Here is a 20,465-nt window from a genome sequence, read left to right as displayed (position 1 = left end):
CATTTAGCCACTCCCCGAAGGTCAATTAGCCAAAGACGCTGCACATTTTTAGCCGCTGCTCCAAAGCCAAGTGGTTTTCTGCGGGGTTGTTTTTGAAGAAGCACCCGGCCGCCGCTGACCCGGCCGCCTCGACTGTTTACTTAAAGAAACGGTACGTCGTGTTGGAATTGTGCTGGCCCAAGCACATTTTCACTTGATTCCAATTTAAAGGACACACGCGTCGCCCACTCGCGTCAGCCTTGAAGGTCTGACGGCTAATTCCCATTCACCTTGCCCACTTCCTTCCCGTACGTGGCCCCATTTGGCCGTTTCTTTGGCGGCCACGTCGGTTGGACTTTTCTGGAGGTCAAAAGCCCCTAAATTCTCATTCATCTTTTCGGATTGGACGTCACGGCGTGTACGCGCTTTCAATAGAAGAGCGAGTTGCAGCGAAAATGCGGAATTTAAAGCAGAGATGTTTCATCCTTAATAAGGAAAGTCAATGTTTTTGATCATTTAACTTAATTTTAGGAATCAGGTGTTGGGTTAGGAAGCCATAATAATAAAAAAAAAAATGGTATGACCCAAAATGTCCTGTACGCATTTATGGAATGCTAGGTCTGAATTGCTATTGCTAATTGCTAATGGGTATTGCTAATTGCTATTTCTAATTGCTAATTGGTATTGTTAATTGGTATTGCTAATTGCTATTGCTAATTGCTAATGCTTTATCCTTCCAAGGGTCGCGGGGGGTGCTGGAGCCAATCCCAGCCGTCTTCAGGCACGAGGCAGGGGAATTAGCGGCCAGCCAATCGAAAGGTACGAGGAGACAAAGGAGAACCAATCATAGCTAGGGACAATTTAAAGCAAGGGTGTCAGACTTGGGTTGGTTCGCGGGCCGCTTTAACGTTGACTCGGTTTCATGTGGGCCGGACCATTTTAGATATAATATTTAGATTTTTTTTAAATAAATGGATTAAAAGAAATGGATTAAAAGCCCTGAATATTCCGTTTTTTATAGATCTAAAACAATGTTTATTTTAGCTTTTTTTTTTAATATATTTTTAGATTTTACAAAATGATTTTTGAACTAAAAACACAGAAAAAATGGATTAAAAAATGACAATTATTGATTTAAAAAGGGGAAAATCAGGAAATGTTATATACATCTATACTCTTCATTTGAATTTGATCCTAAAACAGAAAGTCGCCACTCAGGATTTACTTTCTCGGGCCACACAAAATGATGTGGCGGGCCAGACTTGGCCCCCGGGCCGCCACTTTGACACCAGTGATTTAGAGTGTCCAACCAGCCTAAGGTTCACATTTTTGGAATAGGGGAGGAGTTTCAACGTGGATTTCCACCAGGTACTCCGGTGAGTACCCGGAGGAAAGCCACGTTGAAACTCCACCCAAGTGGACCCACCTGGATTCGAACCCAGAACCCCAGAACTGCGAGGCCAATGTGCTAACCACCAGATCCCCAGTCTGAATCATAATAGTGTATACCTCGCAATTGTTATGTTGATATTTTTTCATTAATTTATTTCATTTGGAAATTCCGCCTACCGTATTTTACGGACTATAATTCACCCTGTTGAAAAAATAACAAAGTTGGCCCTCACCCCATTAGGAAAAAATTTTCTCGTTGAACGCGGACGGGCCCGCCGTCGATAAGCGAGCGCTCGCTTATCGACGGCGGCCATCGAGTCAACGAGAAGTCGGCGGGATGAAGGCTCCACGTCTGGCGGCGACGGCAAAGCCGACGTGTTGATCCGCTCCCTCGGGAAGGTGTCGAGCTTTAGCGTCTTCCCCCGACGTGACGCCACGCGCCGGGCTAAGCGCCTCGACGTACGTCTGAGGGGGGGAGGCGTCCGAGATGGCGCCTGAGCCCAGATCCCAGAAAGGAAGGAGTGACGCGAGCGTTTTATCTGGTCCGATCGCTATCGGCGCGTTCGCTCGGCGCCCCGGAGACGAGTACACGTCGACGGCGAGAGGAATTCCGCAAAAAAACGTCAAGTGGATCAGACAAGAAGGGTAAGGGGTTCCGGATAGTGGAAGTGGGATTAAGGCGGGGGTGTCCAAGTGTTTTTTTTTGTCCTGGGACACCTGGTTAATATGGTTTTATTCAGGGGGAGGAGCCAACTAGGATACCACGATTAATCGAGTGATTGACAGCTTTGCTGATTGCTTGGTAGATCATTTATTGACGTGAGACTCGACTTTTTAAAATAACTTTCATTTTTTTCATGAAAAAAAGGCAAAATGTTATTTACCTTTTTTTTTTGGAAAGAAAAAGAGTTATTTTAAAAAGTCGAGTCTCACGTCAATAAATGATCTATCGAGCAATCAGCAGAGCTGTCAATCACTCGATTAATCTTGATGTTTTAAATTTGAATCTAATTTCTAATGAAAAACAGTCCATATTTTTTAATTCTATTCCATTGAATAATTAAAGAGGAGAAAAGAAACTATTTTGTTGAATTGTGACCTCATTTTTAGATTAAAAATATGTTTTTAGAGTTTTACATTGTTTTTAGAAGAGGTAAAAAATTTAAATATTTCTTTTTTATTATTTGTTTAATTTAAAAAAAAATGTTAAAAAATAAATATAAATACTGAGTTTTATAGATTTTTTAGAAATGATTTCCCAATAAAAAAAAATCGGACATTTTCAGGTTTTACGTTGCTTTTAGAAGAGGTAAAACAATTTAATATTTCTTTTTTATTATTTGTTTAATTTGAAAAAAAAAAATAACGTTAAAAAATAAAAATACTCAGTTTTATTGTTTTTTTTTAGATTTTTAGAAATGTTTTTTTCCAATTTTAAAAAATCTAAATACTAAGATTTTTAATAAAAAGTTGAATTTAACAAAAGCGCACCATTGGCCAACCGTCGTCTATTTCACGTCAAATTCCCTTTTGGTTTCCACGCGGCTCAAGGCCCCGCCCCCTTACTTCCCGCGACGCGGCGAAAGCGACTGTCTCGGCGCCTGCTTGCTATGCATTGTTTCTTCCATGGGAGGCACGTGGCGGCGGACGAAGAAAAGGCCCGACGGCCCCACGGATCAATACGAGATAGCTGATAGCGGCCCGTCCGTCGCGCCGCAGATCACATGATAAATGGGCGCCGCCGGGCGCCTGACAGCTCGCAAGGACTTTGCCGTCCTTCCTCGGCGCCGACCAAAAACTACTTTCAAAAGTCACATTTCCAACTCCATATCAACAATCAAACCACTTTTTTGGATAGCAAAAATGAAATGTTGTTTTCTCCGATTGGCTGGCAAATAATTCAGCCTCCTGCCTAAAGTTGGGTGACATAGGCTACGGCACCCCCGCGGGCCGCATTAACGTCAACTCGATTTTATGTGGGCCGGACCATTTTACATATAATATTTAGATTTTTTTAAAATAAATGGATTAAAAGAACTGGATTAAAAGCCCTGAATATTCCGTTTTTTATAGATCTAAAACAATGTTTTTTTTAGCTTTTAAAAAAAATATATTTTTAGATTTTACAAAATGATTTTTGAAAAACACCGAAAAAATGGATTAAAAAATTGCAGTAATTGATTTAAAAGGGGGAAAATCAGGAAATAAAATATACATCAATATCTATCATTTTAATTTGATCGTAAAACAGAAAGTTGGCACTCTACATTTACTTTCCCGGGCCGCACAAAATGATGCGGCGGGCCAGATTTGGCCCCCGGGCCACCACTTTGACACCTGTGCACTACACTATCGGCATCCCCACTTTTCAAACTTTTCAAAATGACCCCAAAATTCCATTCCGAGGTGTGGGTGCATCCTCCGTGCAGTCCTGATCCCGCCCCCACCGGATTAGCATTTTTTGGGTCTGGTCTACTTGCGATGCGTTTGGCCACGCGTCGAGGTGAAGGAAAGCGGCGCGACATTTTGTTTTTCTGAGAGTTTGTTTATTTAGAATGCCAATCTTCCCCTTCCAAAATGGATTCCGAGCTTGGAAGACACAGTACAACCAACCCATCATAGCTAGGAACAAGTTAGCATACAATTAGCCTAGCACGCACGTGTTGGGAGGAAACTGGAGTACCGAGAGAAAAGCCACGCAAGCCTTGGGAGAACATGCAAACTCCAAACAGTGATGACCAACCTGGCATCGAACCCATGACCCCAGAACTGTAAAGCCGACACGCTTAAAGATATTGCAAAAATTGCATTACGTATATGCTATATTATAGAAGGGCTCCCTCTAGTGGCAGCGAATATGGCGGCAGTCTGAGTTCACATCGTCTTTATTTGGCAACCTGGACCAATAGAAATAATAAATAAAATAGCGAAAATTCAACTCCAGCTACAAATATGCACATACTAAAATAAAAAATAAATAAAAATAAAACGTGACCATAAATAAAAAAATATTGATAACTAAGCTAAGCTAACTGGCAATAACTGGTAAAAGTAATACAGAAAAAGCAGCGTGGTGTATTCCAATGCAAGAAAGTGGAATGCGGTCGCAAAGTTTTGCCGCCGTTGAAACGGCAGGCGAATAATGGCGAGTGACACTTTGATGAAGACGCCGCCGCCGCCGAGAAAGACCGCAAGCCTTTATTGCAAAAAAAAAGCCAAACAAAGGCACGGAAATTGAGCTCGACTTGGATCTAATGCGCTCTTTTCTGTTTTTGTGTGTTTTCTGCAATCGGGTTACATTTGGATTATTGGGCGCTGCTGCGTTCAAAGCCCCCCAAAAAAGTGCGACTTGGACGTGACGGTGATTGCGTTTGCGGGGGGGGAGGGAGGAGGGGGATGTTATGAAAACGGCTGGCCCGACTTTCATAACGCGTCAAAAGATTGCTTGTTTTGTCGCCTCGCAGTAATGATAACAATTTGCGGCACTCGTGTTGCCAGGAAGTGAGATTAATGAGCTGACGACGCTTTTATTGTGGCGCTTTACATCCAGGGGGTCCAAACTCCACAATGGCGGCAAGTTTTTATTAGTCAAATGACTTGAAAAAAGACGTGTCGGCCGCACAAGAAGCTTAAATTCAGACTGTGTTGCGTTCGGAGGGTTCAATCCTAACCTTCCCGTGTGAAGTTTGCATGTTCTCCTGCGTGGGTTTTCTTCGGGTGCTCCATATGCACCCATTCCAAAATCCATATGCACCCATCCAAAAAGCCATATACAGCTTGCGAGCCACATGCACCCATCTAAAGAGCCATATACGGCTCGCAAGCCATATGTACCGATCCAGAATGCCATATTCATCCATCCAAAAAGCCATGTATGGCTAGTGAGCCATTTGCACCCATCCAAAAAGCCTCATATTGCTCGCGAGCCACATGCATCCATACAAAGTGCTATATACAGCTTGCGAGCCATATGCACCGATCTAAAAAGCCATATATGGCTCGGGAGCCACACCCATCCATCCATCCAAAAAGCAATATACGGCTCGCGAGCTATATACAGCCATTCAAAAAGCCATATATGGCTCGTGAGCCACACCCATCCATCCAAAAAGCCATATACGGCTCGTGAACCATATGCAGCCATCCAAAAAGCCATATATGACTCGCAAGCCACATGCATCCATCCAAAAAGCCATATGCAGCCATCCAACAAAAATGAAATACAATTATTTATTAATTCTATTTTTATTTTAGACATCACCAGAATTCTCTCTCTCTCTCTCTCTCTCTCTCTCTCTCTCTCTCTCTCTCTCTCTCTCTATATATATATATATATATATATATATATATATATATATATATATTATATATATATACAGCGTGGATTTTCACATTTTTATGAACTCAAAAAAATAATAAAAAAATTAAACATGGAAAAAAAATCCCCAGAAAAAATCCACAATGTAGTGAAGCCGCGAAAGTTGAACTGCGAAATAGCGAGGGATTACTGTATATACTATTTTTAATATTTCTTTCTTAATTAATATTCTATACTTACTTTTGTCTCATTCCTTAAAACATTTTAGAAGAAAAGATCCCAAAATAATAAATATATTTTTTTCGTTTACGATTTTCTCAGCTCTATTTTTTTTAAATAATATAATATCATTTGAGTGTTTCTATCAAAACTGTTACTGTTATGATATATTTGGCGTCCATGGCCAACAGCCACAATTGTGTTGAAAATATGATATCCAACAATAGAACATTGGAACAGATAAAATGTACAAACGACATAATTACATATTTTTTTCTTTCTCCGCCCCATCATGGGGCCTCTTATTTGGAATATTCATTTCAAAACATGTTGGCATGAATTATAGATGACACACAAGCGAGTGCACATGTCATCGCATCAAGCCTATTCTTTATCATTAATGCTAATTATGTAAATATGTTCAAATATGACGCACGTTTTCAACCACAAGCTCATATGGTGTCCAAAGTTGAAATCAAATGCTAATTACAAGATTGCTTTCATGTTCCCAAGTCAACAGGAATATTTATTATTCATATTTCTATACTGGGTGACTAATAGAGATGAACACTTTGAACAATTTTTTTATTCTTTTATCGCATCGTGACGGCAACGCTTTTGTTTGAAAACATAAAAACGGATTAAAAATGTTTTTTTATTTATAATATATATTTTATCTTGCTTGCAATTTTTGGACAATTATTACATTTTTTACTTTTATGTCATGTCAAAGCTGAGTTGCTTTATGTGTTGCAATGTAAATTTTTATGTTTGTCAAAGGCGCAATTACGTAAGATTGGTGGACAAAAATGGTACTGCAGTCGGGGATCAGCATACTAACGAATTCGACAAGCGGGTTGCCAGATAAGCACGTTGCCATGCAAAATCGTGTGCCGTTGTCATAGAAACATCATTTTTGGGGTCAGAAATATATTAAAAATATTGAAAAACAACGAAAATATAGTTTTAAATCAATTAAATGTGACCTACATTCGCGATACAAAAAAATAACAATGTAAAGAATAGGTAGCTTTGTGTACATAATTGTCAAATTGAGTATTTTGCAAATAAAATATTCAATTTGGTATAATATAAATGTACATTGAGGCTTTTTAATCGCATTTCAGTGTAAATAAGTGATTAAAAAATGAAAGAATATTAGCTACATATATAGTATTGCACGTAGAATAAAAAAAATTGTGTTTAACAGTAAAGTAATAATTATATGCTACTACGCTGCAAAATTGCGTGCACACGTGTGTGAATGTTTAAAGGTGCCTGTAATCACACAAATAATTGCTGGCAATTAGCGCTGTTCCGCTAATTAATTGGCCGCCGGCACATTGTTTACCGCCTGTGCTCGGTGCCACCTGTTTCCCATAATGCACCTCCGTGCATCTGCTTTTGTTTGTCTATTTTTGTTGCTATGGCGCTAACTACAGGCAGCGACGTCAATCGCTTGCTAGCCAATCGCAGAAGAGCGGGGTTAAAAACGAACTGGATTAAAAGCCCTGAATATTCTGTTTTTTATAGATCTAAAACAATGTTTATTTTAGCTTTTTTAAATATATTTTTAGATTTTACAAAATGATTTTTGAACTAAAAACACAGAAAAAATGGATTAAAAAATGACAATTATTGATTTCAGAGGGGGAAAATCAGGAAATTTAATATACATCTATACTCTTCATTTTAATTTGATCCTAAAACAGAAAGTCGGCACTCATGATTTACTTTCTCGGGCCGCTCAAAATGATGCAGCGGGCCAGATTTGGCCCCCGGGCCGCCACTTTGACACATGTGCTATAAACAATGAGTTGTTTATCTCATTGTGATTGGCTCGGTGTCACCCGCCCGGCTGAACTCGGCTAGCTTATCTGGCAACCCGCTTGTCGAACTCGTGAGTATGCTAAGGCTGACTGCAGTACCATTTTTGTCCACCCGCACGGCTGAGCTAGGCCCCAGCACCCCTCCTTCGCCAACCTTCGCACCCGGATCCGTTCCCCCGGCGAACTTCCAACGACAGGGTGCCTGCCCTAAAGTGTTAGCATATTGCTATTTTACCCCCCGACTTCCTTGCAACGAGAACGTAAAAAAAAAAAAAAATCCCGCAAAGCGTGGAAAAGCCGAGTCGGCGAGAAAAAAGCGCATATCAAAAAAAAGGAAAAGAAAGAAAGAAATAGATCCCAATTAAACATGCGCTTTGATCGCGGCGACCAATCGGAGGAGAAGAAAAGTAAAGACTTTGTTTTGATTGTAGACTCCATTTAGAAGTGCTGCGTTCACATACCACATGACTTAAAGGGGAAGAAGCGCTTTTTTTTCGGTCGCAGCCGCCATCTACAAAGCCCGTTTTGTTAATTAGCCGCTGCAGGATCAGCATTTTTAACCCCCCCCCATAAAAACCTTTTGGATACGCCTCATGGCAGGAAGACGTGGCGCTAAAGGCAAGCAAGCAAGCCCCTCCCAATTGGGAATTCTGCGCTGGCGCACCACCGGAGCCGAGAAACTTTTTGCCCGGCAACACACTTTATTGTTTTCCAAAAAGTGAACTATCAATCTGCTGAATCTCGCGTTCCAATTCGCCCGGAGCTGATTTACCCAAAACTGACCGATCGTGAAAAAAATTTTTTGTGGGCGGGCCGCTTTAACGTCAATTTGATTTCACGTGGGCCGGACCATTTTAGATAGAATATTTAGATTTTTTTAAATAAATGGATTAAAATAACTGGATTAAAAGCCCTGAATATTCCGTTTATTATAGATCTAAAAAAATGTTTATTTGAGCTTTTTTAATAGATTTTTAGATTTTACAATGATTTTTGAACTAAAAACACAGAAAAAATGAATAAAAAATTTAAATTATTGATTTAAAAGGGGGAAAATCAAGAAATATAATATACATCTATAATCTTAATTTGAATTTGATCCTAAAACAGAAAGTCGGCACTCATCATTTACTTACTCGGGCCGCACAAAATGATGCGGCGGGCCAGATTTGGCCCCCAGGCCGCCACTTTGACACCTGTGTTCTACATCATAATCCAAGTTCATTTCAATTTGTTTATGTTATGTTACGAGCGTGTTGCCATGCAAAAGGTCCGTCTAACTTTGGTCAAAGGTCAATATATTGACTTCTTAACACCCCAAAGTTGACCATTTCTTGAATTCAATGTAGTTTGCGTGGTGTTCCTCTGCTGTTTTAGGTGCAAAATCCCCTAATAAACTGTATTTTACATTTATTTTTAAATCAGAGCGACTCAACACGATCCCTTATCCCGACTGACGAACGAGAAACGTCTCCCGACGGCCGTCCGCCCGGCGTGAAATATTAGCCTCCATAATTTGGGCTATTAGTCTCCGGGAGTCGACGGCGCGGCGGCGGCGGCGCCGCTCCCGCCGCCGCCGCGTGGCGTGTTCCGAGCGACTTTGTGACACATTTGTGTGTTAAGTTGAGCGGGAGGCGAGCTATTAGCATACAGATTATCCATTGTGCGCGTCGGCGTGCCGTCGCAGAAAGGAATTAGCATTCAAAAGACACACAAGGCAAAAAGACGGCAAGCAAAAAGAGGATTATGCGTCTCCCACTCGGCCGCGTTACGTCGCTAATCTTCCGCCGAGGTCAGTGTTTTATCCAAATAGATTTTTTTTTTCCGAGCTAAAGGTGCCGCGCGACGCCATGTCTGGAGGAATTTAAACGCTTTGCTTGCTTATCGGCGTAGTGGTGAACATTGTGATGACTTCATGTTTTATCGGAAAGGAACAGAAGATTTTGCAAACTGCGAAAATGCGAGAAAATGACGCAAAAGGACGAAAAGTGCTAGTAGCGGCGGTGTTGCGCAATACGCTAGGGTTGCGCAATGGGGCTGTGACGTCATAGCAATGCTCAGATGACACAATCTTTATTTTTCTATCCATAAATTGTGATATCTTTTAATACAAAAAAATAATAAAAACCTGTGCAAAAGCTGTTTTATTCCCGATTGTATTGAAATGTGATCCCTTTCTATGGTAGTTAAGATCAACCAATCAGAAAATAGTCCATAAATACAATCCCAAAAATCACAGGTGTCAAAGTGGCGGCCCGGGGGCCAAATCTGGCCCGCCGCGTCATTTTGTGTGGGCCGGGAAAGTAAATCATGAGGGCTGACTTTTTGTTTTAGGATCAAATTCAAATGAAGAATATAGATGTATATTAAATTTTCTGATTTTCCCACTTTTAAATCAATAATTGTCATTTTTTAATCAATTTTTTGGTGTTTTTAGTTCAAAAATCATTTTGTAAAATCCAAAAATATATTTAAAAAAAGCTAAAATAAACATTGTTTTAGATCTATAAAAAAACAGAATATTCAGGGCTTTTAATCCAGTTCTTATATCAATTTATTTTAAAAAAAAGCTTACCTTTGCGAGCCGTTGACGGTGTTAGACGTCCGGGATCCCGACGAAGAGGATTTTCTATTTATGTTGTTCTTGGGGGATTTTGATTGGTCACTTGTTGATTAGACTCCGCCCCCATCATCCAAATGCTGATGTCGAAAGCGATACTTTTCCAAGTAGAGCGATTCTAAAAGGCAATAGAAACAGGCATTATTTAGATCACAGGTGTCAAAGTGGCGGCCCGGGGGCCAAATCTGGCCCGCCGCATCATTTTGTGTGGCCCGGGAAAGTCAATCGTGCGTGCCGACTTTTTGTTTTAGGATCAAATTCAAATGAAGAGTATAGATGTACATTATATTTCCTGATTTTCCCCTTTTTAAATCAATAATTGTCATTTTTTAATCCATTTTTTCTGTGTTTTTAGTTCAAAAATCATTTTGTAAAATCTAAAAATATATTTTAAAAAAGCTCAAATAAACCTTGTTTTAGATCTATTAAAAATGCAATATTTAGGGCTTTTAATCCAGTTATTTTAATCCATTTATAAAAACAAAAACTAAATATGATATCTAAAATGGTCCGGCCCACATAAAATCGAGTTGACGTTAAAACGGCCCGCGAACCAACCTGAGTCTGACACCCCTGCCAAAAATGATATGTATATCTACATTGATGCTATTTCTATATTTATATTCACACTATTGAAATAATCCCTGCATAAAAACTGAGAAATGTCCAGAAAAAGCAAAAAAAAACATCTAAAAAAGCTTCAACTTCATGCAATGTTTACATTTATTTATTTTAAATTTTGTATGAAACATTTCATGACCCTGTAAAACTGATTTGTACAAAAAAATGTGGTTATTATTATTACTATTACTTTGCTGCATGAACATATCATTATTTTATTTTATTAGATATATGTAAATAATATAATATTTATTATATATATTATGTATACTTTTATTAGATGAACCCATTTTCTATGGACTGGATATCATCATATTCTCAAAATGAAGCAACATGCAAAAAATGGTGATGGGCACCCCCCGACCGAAACCCCATCGAGAATAAAAGGCGGAGTCAAAAGTGATGAAAAGTGATTATAATCCTTTCCACACCAAAGCGGATTTCACTTTGATCTTAAAAGTGGAAAAACGCGAGCTGCTTTCGCATTCTGGCCGCATAGAAGAAAAAAAAAGGGAAAAAGATGTCGCCGTCAGAGCCAAAAAAGCGCCGCTGTCAATCAGCGGCTTGTTATCTGTCACACCTGCGCGCTGTCAATCCTCGGCTTGTTATCCGTCAATCCGCCGTCGCCTTTCTCGCCCGCCCGCGGCCGCCCTGCCCATCACTCACCCCCCTTCCCTTCCCTTCCCTCCTCCCCTCTACCCGACAGCGCCCGGCGTTAAAATCCCGGCGCCGCCTTCCTAAACTGGCATGATGGAAAGAGCGGACAGAACTTTTTTACAGCAAATAGATGGCATCTCAACAGCTATTGGGGGCGGGCAAAAAGATGGACGCTAGTCTAGAACTTGACACCAGTCAAAGTGGCGGCCCGGGGGCCAAATCTGGCCCACTGCATCATTTTGCGCGGCCCGAGAAAGTAAATGATGAGTGCCAACTTTCTCTTTTAGGATAAATTTCAAATGAAGATTATAGATGTATATTAAATTTCCTGATTTTCTTCCTTTAAAATCAATAATTGTAATTTTTTCATCCATTTTTTCTGTTTTTAGTTCAAAAATTATTTTGTAAAATCTAAAAATCTATGAAAATATTTTCTGTTTTCCACTTTAATATGGAACATAATGATTAAAAAAGATTTTCAAATTAAAATGATATAGATGTATATTATATTTCCTGATTTTCCCCATTTTAAATCAATAATTGTCATTTTTAATCCATTTTTTCTGTGTTTTTAGTTCAAAAATTATTTTGTAAAATCTAAAAATATATAAAAATATTTTCGGTTTTCCACTTTAATATGGAACATAATGATTAAAAGAGATTTTCAAATTAAAATGATAGATGTATATTATATTTCCTGATTTTCCCCCTTTTAAATCAATAATTGCAATTTTTCAATCCATTTTTTCTGTGTTTTTAGTTCAAAAATCATTTTGTAAAATCTAAAAATATATTTAAAAAAAGCTAAAATAAACATTGTTTTAGATCTATAAATAACGGAATATTCAGGGCTTTTGATCCAGTTCTTTTAATCCATGTATTAAAAAAAATCTAAATATGATATGTAAAATGGTCGGGCCCACGTGAAACCGAGTTGACGTTAATGCGGCCCGCGAACCAACCCGAGTCTGACACCCTTGTTTTTTTCCAGAGTTGGAACGAATTAATTTGTTTCCCATTCATTTCAATGGGAAACTTCCGCTCGAGTGACGAGAATCTCGTCATACGAGCTCAGTTCCGGAACGAATTAAGCTCGTATCTCGAGGTACCACTGTATCGTATGAGTGGGAAACCGGGGGGGAAAAATGGAATAGAGTCTTCACAGGGAGAAAACGTCGGCAATCCCCGCGACGGCGTCCCGCTTCATCCGCGGCGTCGGCGGAGATGGGAAAGAACAGGCGAGGAGAAACTCCGTTGTTGCCTCCTGACAGCCGGCATAAGGCCTCCCGTCGAGGGATTTGGGCTAAGTGGCGGGGCGGAAAAGCCTCGCCGACGCGCCGGGTGGCGTTCCACATCAGTCAGCGGCGCCGAGTGGGCGGCGACGGCGACGTTAGCCTAGCCTTCTTTTTATTTCGCCCTTTTGTGAATAGCGCCAAAGCTGCTTTTGCTTTTTTTGGCAACCGTAAATAAAAACAAGGTAGCGCCTCGTCGTTGTCCCTCGCCGTGTCGTTGGCGGCGGATGACGAGCCAACCACGGGCGACGACGGCGTCCCGGACGAGACGTGAGACGCGCAAAAGACGAGGAAAAGGACCGTTTGGCGGCCGTTCCCAGACACAAATGGGATCGAACACGCGAGTGGACGGCGACAAGCCGCGTTTATTAATCTGCCGTCACGCAAAAAGCGTGCGTGGTGTTTTGGGGGCGGGGTTTCCGTGTTGGTGCGTGACCTGCGCTTTTGTCTCGGACGAGCTGTCATTTCTCCGGGGAAGATTTACAACATTATTCATGCGCCACAACAGCTGCTGGCGATGCGTTCGAGGACTGCGGGAATTCTGGGAACTTCTCGGAGGGGATCCCAATGTAATTTGAAACTCAAAATGAATTGGACAGCGAGCGCCATCTTTGGTATTCAAAGAAAAGCATTCGCCGTTTCTAGGGGGCAATGTGTTCATTTTAAAGCACAGGTGTCAAAGTGGCGGCCCGGGAGCCAAATCTGGCCTGCCTCATCATTTTGTGTGGCCCGAGAAAGTCAATGATGAGTGGCGACTTTCTGTTTTAGGATCAAATTCAAATGAAGAGTATAGATGTATATTAAATTTCCAGATTTTCCCACTTTTAAATCAATAATTGTCATTTTTTAATCCATTTTTTTTCTTTTTTTAGTTCAAAAATCATTTTGTCAAATCTAAAAATATATTTAAAAAAAAATCTGTTTTCCACTTTTATATGGAACATAATGATTAAAAGAGATTTTCAAATTAAAATGATAGATATAGGAAAATCAGGAAATATAATATACATCTATATCTATCATTTTTATCTGATCCTAAAACAGAAAGTTGGGAAAACATCTAATAATCATTTGTTTTTCATTTCAAATGGAAACATTTTTTGAAATTATATTCAATATTAAAGGGCAAAACCGAAAATATTTTTACCTATTTATTTTTAGATTTTACAAAGTGCATTTTGACCTAAACACACCTAAAGAAAAAATGGATAAAAAATTGCAATTATTGATTTAAAAGGGGGAAAATCAGGAAATATAATATACATCTATATCTATCATTTTAATTGGATCCTAAAACAGAAAGTCAGCACTCATCATTGACTTTCCCGGGCCACACAAAATGATGCAGCGGGCCAGATTTGGCCCCCGGGCCGCCACTTTGACACATGTTTTAGAGCATTTTGGGGCATTTTTTAAGACCCCTTTATGGCAATCCTTGCTACAAACAAAATCAGGAGCTGGAATAAGTATGAGGAGTAAAAAAATGGAATTACTGCAACACTAATGAAGACTTTTGGAAGGCAACACCAAGATGGATTCCACGATTTAAGAAACTCGACCCGTTTTAGACCAAAGACAACAATACTTCCTACTTGGCCCGATAACAAAGGTAGCAAGAAAATAAGCGTTTTTTGTCGTTGTTTTTCTGCCTTTCCATTATTTCCTACGGGGAGAAAAGAGGAATAGGAACAAAGAGCGTTACGGATGGCGCTCCACCTCGCCGCAGACGCTTTTATTCGTGTCCAAAGAGCACTAAAAGTTCTCGCCGCCACATAAAGCCGGCGTGGGAATGTCATGGACGCGCCATAAAGGACGCCGAGAGTTCAAAAATATAAGCGCGTCTTTAACAAGTCCTCCCGGTCCGGCGGCTCGTCGAGCGGATTTACGTCACGGCTCGGCCCGGGATCGCACCCGGGGCCGCGCAAACTTCGGAAAAATTGACTTTTTTTTTTCTTTTCCGCTTCCCGCCGTCGATTAGACTCGCCCGAGCCGACGCCGAGAAATCCTGGAGCGTAAATGAAGAAGACGAATGGCGTACGAGCGCCACGCTGTCACCCGCCTCCCTCCCCGCCCAGAGTGTTTTATTACAATCAGTACCCGTGTCTGCTAGCGCGGGGGGGGGGGGAAATGTGGGAGAAATAATGATGTGGAGGGTCTTGGGGGTCCGGATTGAAGTGTTCCTGTAAGAATTCCGGTGGTGTAAGCAATTTATTTCTTAACGCGTAGTTCATATTGTTTAAGACACGCCATCTATCTGCCAGCCCGGACGCAAAATATGGCTTTAATACCGGGGACGGCGCACCGGGGGGACGCCGAATGTTTCCACCTCGGCCGAGTCGAGGCGAGCGGCGGTCGGACCGGGGAAACAAGCGCTGACCACATGTTGCTTTACGGCTTTGATAAATGTTGGCGCTGGCGAGGACAAACACGCGGTGGAGGAAAATGGCATCGGTTTTCAGGGGGGTTTTCTAAGGGTAATATCGCCGGTTTGTTTCGGTGGCGGTAAATCGACGGAATTAGCGATTGCCGAAGTCGTTTGATGGACATAAACGTTCAATTCGTTTGAACTGGGGAGGGATAGCGTCATTATGAATCATAATTTGAGATTTTAAGTCGTGTTCCTATGACAGGTAGAAATTACTGTTGAAATTGGGTCACTTCCTGTTGCTTTGGGGTCTTTCAGAGTAACTTCCTCTTTATTAGGAGTCTTTTTCAGGGTGACTTCCTGTTGGTTTGGGGTTTTTCAGGTCACTTCCTGTTGGGTTGGAGTCCTTCAAAGTCATTTCCTGTTGCTTTGGGGTCTTTCGGGGTCACTTTTGTTTTTCCGTTGCTTTCACAAAACATTTCCGAAATCATTCATTCATTCATTTGATGCACCGCCCATTCTCACAAGGTTCGCAGGGGTGCTGGAGCCTACTCCAGCCAATCACTGGTCATGGTGAGACAACCAATAAATCAATTTAGAGTGCTCAATTAGCCTAGCATTCTGGAGTACCCAGAGAAAACCCACTTTGAAAATCAGAATGAGGTTTCAAACATTGATCTCCAAACTGCGAGGCAGACCCGCTAACCACTCGCCCACCGTGCCACCCTTATAGAATCATAAAAAAAGATACTGTATTTAAAAAAAATACAATACATGATAATATGTGGGTTTTAAATCCCTCCCGAATAGTTCGTCTGGCCTTATTAGCCCACCGGCTGCCACCGACAGTGATGGCCGTCCAAACAATGGCTGCCGTTCCAGCCCGTCAAAAAGCCAGCGGACGTCATCGCTATTAATTGGAGTGAATTAGTGAAGAAACGGTGGCCATTTGAGAGACTTTTCTACTTGTGGAATCATTGAAATGAGCTTAGCAAGCTCCTTCCTGGATGTCCAAGTCATATTTACTTTGTCTTTACAGACACTTTAATCATCTAAATGGGCAAGTCATCGTTTGGCAGGAATAATGACTCAATTCCTGTCTGCAAATCTTTCAACTTGACATCTTGACTCAGACAATGTGCTCGCTCGCTCGCATCGTCTCGGCGAAGAGGAGGAGGAGGAGGAGAGGAGGATGAAGAGCGGGAGGGAAAAGTAAACAGGCGCTAATTAAGAGCAGAAAATTCGCCATCATTGCATTTTTTTTGCCACGCAAAAACCACTTCAAAAGTGTTTTTAAGGCACGGACGGCGCCGCATTTTGGCACGTCAGCCGATGCGAGCCACGGCGAGGCACGCGCTCGCCACGCCGGGGCGCGAGCGTCTTTAACGCCAATTGGGAGAGAGGTCAGGGGTCAGAGGTCAGGGGCTCATTTTGTTGATGACAGTCGGAAAGGGGACTACGACTGCTGCGAAATCATCTCATCTCATTTTTTGAACCGCTTTATCCTCATTAGGGTCGTGGGGGGTGCTGGAGCCTATCCCAGCGGAGGACACCCTGAATCGGAGGTGACAAAGGACAACCAATCACAGCTAGGGGGAATTTTGAGTGTCCAATCAGCCTACCATGAGGTTTTTTTGGGGGGGGGAGGTGGGAAGTAAGAGGAGTACCCGGAGGAAACCCACACACCCACACGGCATGGGAAGAACATGCAAATGCCATACAGGTGGACCGACCTGGACTTGAACCCAGGACCCCCGGAACTGCTCGGCGTATGTAAAATTTGGATTTTATTTAAAAAAAAAACCCATCTAAAGCACAGGTGTCAAAGTGGCGGCTCGGGGGCCAAATCTGGCCCGCCGCATCATTGTGCGGCCTGGGAAAGTTAATCATGAGTGCCGACTTTTTTTTTTTAGGATCAAATTAAAATGAAGATTATAGATGTATATTCAATTTTCAGATTTTCCCCCTTTTAAATCAATAATTGTCATTTTTTCCTTCATTTTCTTCTGTGTTTTTAGTTCAAAAATCATTTTGTAAAATCTAAAAATATATTTTAAAAAAGCTAAAATAAACATTCTTTTAGATCTATAAAAAATGGAATATTCCTTGATTGATTGTCTGGCCACCGATTCAGGGTGTCCCGCCCCAGCTAGGATAGGCTCCGGCACCCCCTACGGCCCACATGAGGATAAGCGGTTCAGAAAATGAACGGGCGTCCTTCCGATGGCGTGGCTAGCGGGCGAGGGAGGAGTTAAGCGTATTTACAAGACGGGAGTGAGTCAATGATCCACGGGCAGAGTGGACTATCTAAATTCTCCAACGGGGACACGCTGTGAATAATTGCCTTGTTTGTGTCTGGCAATCAATGGGGCGGCTCCCGATTGGCCGAACGCCTCTCCGGAGACCACCGGCTCATCTCGGAACGCCGCGGCGAGGTCCGCGGGTTTGCTATTGAGCGGCTGGAGGGACATGAATACGCACACACACAAACACACTGTTTCCCCATAAATGCACTTTACGTTGGGATGGGAGACGCGTAATTAACTGATGAACTTGCGCCGGGTCGCCTTGGGGATGCTTGGAATGTCCTAGAAAGAGTTACTTTGGAATTGCGCCGATCATTTGAAAACGTCGGACGGCTCAACGGGGAAATGTCAAATGTACTAAGGCAAGGGTGTCAGACTCGGGTTGGTTCGCAGGCCGCTTTAACGTCAACTGATTTCACGTGGGCCGGACCATTTTAGATATAATATTTAGATTTTTTTTTAAATAAATGGATTAAAAGAACTGGATTAAAATCCCTGAATATTCTGTTTTTTATAGATCTAAAAGAATGTTTGTTTTAGCTTTTTTATATATATTTTTAGATTTTACAAAATGATCTTTGAGCTAAAAACACAGAAAAAATGGATTAAAAAATGACAATTATTTATTTAAAAGGGGGGGAAAATCAGGAAATTTCATATACATCGGACCATTTTAGATATAATATTTAGATTTTTTTAAATAAATGGATTAAAAGAACTGGATCAAAAGCCCTAACTATTCATTTTTTTTATAGACCTAAAACAATGTTAATTTTAGCTTTTTTTTTTACATTTTTAGATTTTACAAAATGATTTTTGAACTAAAAACAGAAAAAAAAGATTAAAACAAACACAAATAACCACAACGCGAACCCTATTTGCCGAAAACACAAAGACCCACAACACGATCCCCAATCTCACCACAACACAAGTAGTCACGACACGGACCCTAACTGCCAACAACACAAACACAAACAGTCACAACACAAAGCCCACTGCCCACAACACGAACACCAATTCCCCAAATCCTAAACGCAAAGAGCCACAACAAAAATGCAAAAAGAAAAAAACCCTACATAGTCAAAAATCCACAAAAATAGGTCCAATTTCCAAGTCAAATTCTATGAGCTAATTTCTCCGTACACATTTTCATTTCAATTCCACAACAAATAATACAAAAACCCTTCAACCCAACACACCTCCATCAACAAATCCACTCTTTTTTAACAATATATTTGACAGACAAGCCATAAAAACAATGAGCTCGCGATCAAAGTCGACGTCAAACGGAACGAGATTGCGCATTGTTAGCCAAATATTTGCTCCCTAGCATAAGTGCGGATGTTTAAATGCATTTTTTTTCCATAATTTCCCACAACTTGCCGCACGCAAACTAGACAAGCCCAAGTCTTGCGGTAATTGCCGTTTGGTCTGACTTGTTGTTGTTGTTGTTATTGTTGTTAAAGGCGGCCATAATGACCAGTAAGGAGAGCCTTAAACGCTGCTGGCAGCTTGACGCTTTGACGCAAAGCAAAGGTCATTGATTTCCTTCCTTCCTTCCTTCTTGCCTTTAACGCATCTACGACTACAGCACATGTACTTGTTTTTTTTTTTTTTTAAACAATTCATCCGTATTTTTGGCATTTGGTGAACAAGCTCAGGACAGGCGGCCGACGAGCCGACCTTGACAGCCAATTGGATAAATAAACCTTCAATTTAGCCGCCCGGCTGCCCGACGCTCCCAACGGGGAGCCTTCACCTATTCCGCCTCCTCACCGTGACAAACACGGCCTTAAAGAGAAGCCAAGACCACCCCCCCCAAAACCCCCCAAACCCCCTCCCGCTACAGTCCAAGTCGATCGCCCCCCTCGCAAATGGAATGTCAACTCCGTCTACGTCACATGTGTCAAAGTGGCGGCCCAGGGGCCAAATCTGGCCCGCCGCATCATTTTGTGTGGCCCGGCAAAGTAAATGATGAGTGTCGACTTTCTGTTTTAGGATCAAATTCAAATGAAGAGTTTGGATGTATATTAAATTTCCTGATTTTCCCCCTTTTAAATCAATAATTGTCATTTTTTAATCCATTTTTTCTGTGTTTTTAGTTCAAAAATCATTTTGTAAAATCTAAAAATATATAAAAATATTTTCTGTTTTCCACTTCAATATGGAACATAATGATTAAAAGAGATTTTCAAATTAAAATGATAGATATAGATGTATATTAAATTTCCTGATTTCTCCCCTTTTAAATCAATAATTGTCATTTTTTAATCCATTTTTTCTGTGTTTTTAGTTCAAAAATCATTTTGTAAAATCTAAAAATATATAAAAATATTTTCTGTTTTCCACTTCAATATGGAACATAATGATTAAAAGAGATTTTCAAATTAAAATGATAGATATAGATGTATATTATATTTCCTTATTTTCCCCCTTTGAAATCAATAATTGAATTTTTTAAATCAATTTTTTTCTTTGTTTTTAGTTCAAAAATCATTTTGTAAAATCTAAAAATATATTCAAAAAAAGCTCAAATAAACAAGGTTTTAGATCTATAAAAAACTGAATATTCAGAGCTTTTAATCCAGTTATTAAAAAAAATCTAAATTTTATATCTAAAATAGTCCGGCCCGCGTGAAATCAAGTTGACGTTAACGCGGCCCGCGAACCAACCCGAGTCTGACACCCTTGCTTTAGAGAGTAAGCATCAATAAAAAAAAACATTTACAGTCATTCCTCTACTTACAAAATAAATTGGTTCCAGAACTTTTTTCGTGATTTGAAAATTTTGTAAGCAGAGGTGTACTTTATATGTAAATTCTCCAATTTGTTCCACACAAGGTCCTCACACAACTACCAACTAAACC

At 40.7% G+C, this 20,465-nt stretch overlaps 1 protein-coding gene across 1 annotated transcript in view; it reads right to left on the bottom strand.

The window, feature by feature from the left end:
- znf507 (zinc finger protein 507) overlaps nucleotides 1-20,465 on the bottom strand; it is a 118,516-nt gene that overhangs the window by 24,991 nt on the left and 73,060 nt on the right. The window contains exon 7 of the mRNA XM_077594168.1: nucleotides 10,313-10,475. The gene's annotated coding sequence lies outside the window, so the exon portion shown is untranslated. The remainder of the gene's footprint in view (nucleotides 1-10,312; nucleotides 10,476-20,465) is intronic.

Source organism: Stigmatopora argus, chromosome 2 (genome assembly GCF_051989625.1).
Source record: "Stigmatopora argus isolate UIUO_Sarg chromosome 2, RoL_Sarg_1.0, whole genome shotgun sequence".
Taxonomy (NCBI): domain Eukaryota; kingdom Metazoa; phylum Chordata; class Actinopteri; order Syngnathiformes; family Syngnathidae; genus Stigmatopora; species Stigmatopora argus.
The sequence above is the reverse complement of the archived record's forward strand: the minus strand, read 5'-3'. Positions and strand labels throughout refer to the sequence as shown.